The sequence below is a fragment of the Carassius auratus genome, unplaced genomic scaffold (assembly GCF_003368295.1).
Source record: "Carassius auratus strain Wakin unplaced genomic scaffold, ASM336829v1 scaf_tig00050818, whole genome shotgun sequence".
In the NCBI taxonomy this organism is placed as follows: Eukaryota; Metazoa; Chordata; class Actinopteri; order Cypriniformes; family Cyprinidae; genus Carassius; species Carassius auratus.
The window spans coordinates 971-5,709 of record NW_020527170.1 but is presented as its reverse complement, the minus strand read 5'-3'; the positions used below and the strand labels follow the sequence as shown (position 1 = coordinate 5,709).

At 32.7% G+C, this 4,739-nt stretch overlaps 1 long non-coding RNA gene across 1 annotated transcript; it reads right to left on the bottom strand.

The window, feature by feature from the left end:
* Positions 1-2,413: 2,413 nt before the first annotated feature.
* On the bottom strand, positions 2,414-3,988 carry LOC113089634 (uncharacterized). Its single transcript, XR_003286601.1, has 2 exons — positions 3,433-3,988; positions 2,414-3,352 (listed from the first exon to the last, which is right to left on the bottom strand). It is a non-coding gene; the product is annotated as an uncharacterized LOC113089634 (long non-coding RNA).
* Positions 3,989-4,739: the final 751 nt, after the last annotated feature.

Sequence of the window (4,739 nt, the reverse complement as noted above, 5' to 3'; positions counted from 1 at the left end):
AAGAAATACATTAAAAAATATATGAAATCAAACATAAATCTTTTTTCCATTTCCTTTAAATTATTTTAGAAAATTAAGTTAAACTAAACATTTACCTTTATGTGCTAAATACAGTGTCAGTAATTTTATGTTTTTGGCATTTTTATTTTTCATTATTTTTTCACATTTTTAATTATTTTACTTTTTATATTTTCAATTTTAATTTTAATTTCAAGTTTGTTTTATTGTAATTTTATTAGTTTGGTTTGCATTTCTTGAAATATTCTTGATGTTTTACATTTAACAATTTTCATTTAATTTGAATATATTTTCATTTTTAATTTCTTAATTTTCTTTTAGTTTATTTTAGCAAATAAAGTTAAACCACAGTAAATGTGCTAAATCAAGTTAAACTTTTACATTTTTGTTTGTTCATTTTTATTTTTTATTTTTATTTTGTATTTATTTTAGCTCTTACATTTTCAAATGAAACATAGTTTTATTGTTATTATCTCTCCCTCTCTCTCTCTGTCTCTCTTTCTCTCTCTCTGTCTCTTACACACACACACACTGTTTAATGGACCATTAATTTCACACATCACACAGCATGAGTTGCACCAGCTCTAGACTGAGCTGGATGTGTTAAGTCTGTCAAACATTAATGTAGCTGAGCTGTGTCTCAAACGCTTCGTTCAGTGTGACATCGTAAAGTCATGTGACAGAAACACCTGATGTGACCAGGAGTGTTTGTACAGATGTGTCTGTGATTCATCAGAGCAAACATCTGCATTTCAGTGCATTCATTTTATTGGGGAAATTATTTTATTTGTTTACTAAATTAATTTCATTGGGTTATTTATTTACTATATTTATCATTTATTTTAACATTTTTATTTTAATTTTTTTTTATGGCGGAGACATGCATTAATTCAATTTGTTGATTAATTTCTTAATTTTTTTTTATTTTGTTAGGAAGATTGATTTATGTATTTAGGGGGATTCATTCAGTACTTGTTTGTATTTATTTATTTAGTACATTTGTTTTATTAGGTGATTTATTTTTATTAATTTTATTGGTGGGAATCAAGTAGTCCATTTATATAATTTATTTAGTTTACATTTTATGTATTTATGTTTTATTGGGGGATTTATTTATTTACTACATTTATTATATTTGGATTTAATGAGTATTTATTTCATTTATGCGTTTACAATATAGATTTATTGGGGGGGGGGGTATTTATATTATGTTATTGTTTTTATTTTTAAATGTTAAAAAAAAAATTAACACTATTTTTTTTATTATTAAAAATCTGTATCCAGACACGTTTTGTGAACAAATATAATTTATTTTAAATACACGACGATCTCGAAAAAGACAAAAACAAATGAATGCTGCTGAGTGTTTAAGACTGTTGTCTGAAGGATCATAATTGTGAAACTGCTTGTGTGGCACATAAACACGTGTGCAATGATTTAACACCAATACAAAAGCCGCATGCTTTATACTGTACACACATGATACTGTTACCATGGGTGTTTTTACTATAGTACCCAGTACATTCACCACGCCTATGCAAGTACAGCCTGAGTGAAACAGTGTGGCATGTTGAAGTGTGTCTGTTGTGTATTTGATGAGACTGATGACTCATGACTCTCTCTCTCTCTCTCTCTGTAGTGTGATGGGTGGATCTGGAATGTAGCACATTAATAATCGCTCTATTATTTTCTTTTATTTGCCGATTAGTATTAAATATCATGAGAATGGAACTCTTCAGTCAAAGTTCACGGGCCAATCAGCTTTAAGCGTTTTCAATCAGCTTTTTATTTACTATTTTATTATAGAAAGAATCATGAAAAAAATATCATAGGTTCCAAAAAATAAACCATGAATCAGCATTTAGAATGATTTCTTAAGGATCATGTGACACTGGACTAATGATTCAGCTTTGCATCACAGGAATAAATTAAAATTTAAAGTATATTAAAATAGAAACTATTATAAATTGCAATATTTCATATTTTTTTCTGTATTTCTGATCAAATAAATACATAAGCAGAAGAAACTTAGAAAAAAAAAAAAAATCTTTCTGATGCCAAACTTTTGAACGGTATATATATATGTGTGTGTGTGTGTGTGTGTGTGTGTGTGTGTGTGTGTGTAAGTAATGACATGACTATTTAAACATGTAATACATTTCATAATGCAAAACATTTGTCTTAATATACTGATTAATCAACCGAGGGATATGGTGATATTTATTAATTAAACTTTTTTTCACCTTGTGTAACTTAAATACTGTATCCAATAATAATTCCCACATTATCTTGTGCGTCTCATTGAATAGGGTAACAAATAATTGTGTTTTGAGAAACAGTTATACACACACTGCCATCATCTGGTGAAAGACGGACACACACTGAGTTTCACATGTGAGCACAGTTGTCTTTTAATTATCAAACAACAGTATTCATTCATGATCAACAACCACACAGACTTCGATTCATGCATTATTATATAGCTTTCAATTAGACTGACCTCTGATCAGACGAATTACAAAAACACGAACATACAAATGACAGATTTAACGAGATATCTGCGCACGATAAACAGCTGCTGTCACGTCATTGGCTACAAACAGCGCATCGCAATCTACACACGTCGCGACATACAACGCTACTACGTACATTTCATATAACTCTAATATTTGGACAGCAAATTTTTTGCATTTTCAATTTTCATATACGCCCACAGACTAATTTGCATACGTCATACGCAAGTACGTACATAAAAAATAAATATTTTAACAAAAATAGCACAGGTCAAATATAACATCTACACATTACAGTACTTAATTTCTCCTGAGTCCCATGTATTTGGATACTTTGATATTTTTAACAGGAAGAGCATTTAGTGAGTTGACATTTATGTACAAAATGTAAAAAGAAGATAAAGAAGAAAAGAAATTGCATAATGCATGGTTTTTAAAAGAATTGTAAAAAGCTCTAAGTGGACATTTAGCACCATATATGCATCATATGAACATTTCGGGGCAAAGATCAGCAAACTGTGTCTCCAAGGCACTTCAGAATCCGAACAAAAAATACATTTATTTCTGAAACAGTGGCATGAGTTATGAGTGTATCTTTTCTCTTTTCTTTGTAAAAGTACACGTAAGCGTAAACATTGCACTTCACAGAATGGTTAAAAAACCCTCTTCGAGCTTGTCTAGGATCCATCAGGTCTAGAGGGGTAAAACGCAGCATAACAGAAGTGCAGCATCCGGACGCTGGAGGTATCTCCGGCTTGATGTTTGGAGGAGAGATTCCCAGCTGTGTGGAGGCCCATCAGATGCATCTCCATACGAACACACTGAGAGACACAGGAGACGCATTAATAACAGTACAGACAGACCTACAGACAGATAGACGGATGGATGGATGTGAGCTCACCTACAATCGTTGCCTCCTACACTTATCACATATTTGTCATCGTAAGAGAAACGAATGTTGGTCACGTGGGCTGAGTGGCCGAAGTAACGCTTGTGTTTGGCCTGTAAAGAAATGCAACCCATCAGTACAAATATCCAAAACTAAAACAAACCATTCAATGATTAAGGGATAATATAGTTAATAATACTAGTTCAATAATAAAGGGTTAATATCGCTGATTGTAAAAAATGATTGTATAAAATGGCTAATAATATTATGGTTAATTAAAATAAGGGTTAATAAAGGATTAGCGTAATGATTAATAAAGGGTTAATATGGTAAAAAGGTAATTCATAAGTAGGGTGACCACCTGCTAATAAGCCCAAGGGGTATGTTTCTGAGGGACAATGTGGGACACTGCCTTGCGCGGCGGGGCCCCCACCCCATAGGCAGACTCGCTGATAGTGGTTTACCCATTTCTAGCACATACCACCTTACATGTTATATTAATAATGCCCTATTCCCCTAAACATGTGTAACTGCTGATGTATGCTCATGACAGAATTGACATATGCACTTCCACTTACGATTTACTTTAGCTCATATACAGCATTCGCGTTGAACAAGAGTGAATAATTTGTCCAGGTTTTTTTTTCTCATGTTTTTGTAATGTCTGGGAAGCCAGAATGTGCATTCATCAACAGAAAAGTTTTTTGTTTTTAAGCGAACCGTGCAATCCCTATTACCTCAATAATCAATCAATTACAGGCCTAAAACAATCATGCCCAAGCAGACGGATATTAGTACATCCCATCACACCGGCACCCGTGTCTAAATCAGTTGTATGGTCTGGTCTTCAGTCTAAAACAGTTGCGTCAAGTATAAATGTCTCATCTGTTTCGGGAGGTGCGCGCGCAGTCACCTGTTTTTCTCAGTTTTTGAAAAATCTTCGCGATCGACTTAAAATGCTTCCAAGATCGACTTGTTGACCGCGATCGACGGGTTGGTGACTCCATTTTTTCTATTATAATAGGGGTAATTAATAAAGGAGTAATGTGGTAAATAATATTAAGGTTTGATAGCAAAATGCTAATATGGTTCATTTTAATAAGAATTCATAATAAATTATCAGTATGGTTAAAGTGGGGGTGAAATGCTTGTTTTCACTCAATATCCTGTTAATCTTGAATACCTATAGAGTAGTACTGCATCCTTCATAACTCCAAAAAGTCTTTAGTTTTATTATATTCATAAGAGAAAGATAGTCTGTACCGATTTTTCCCGGAAAAACACGACAGACTGGAGGCGTGACGTGTGGGTGGAGCTAA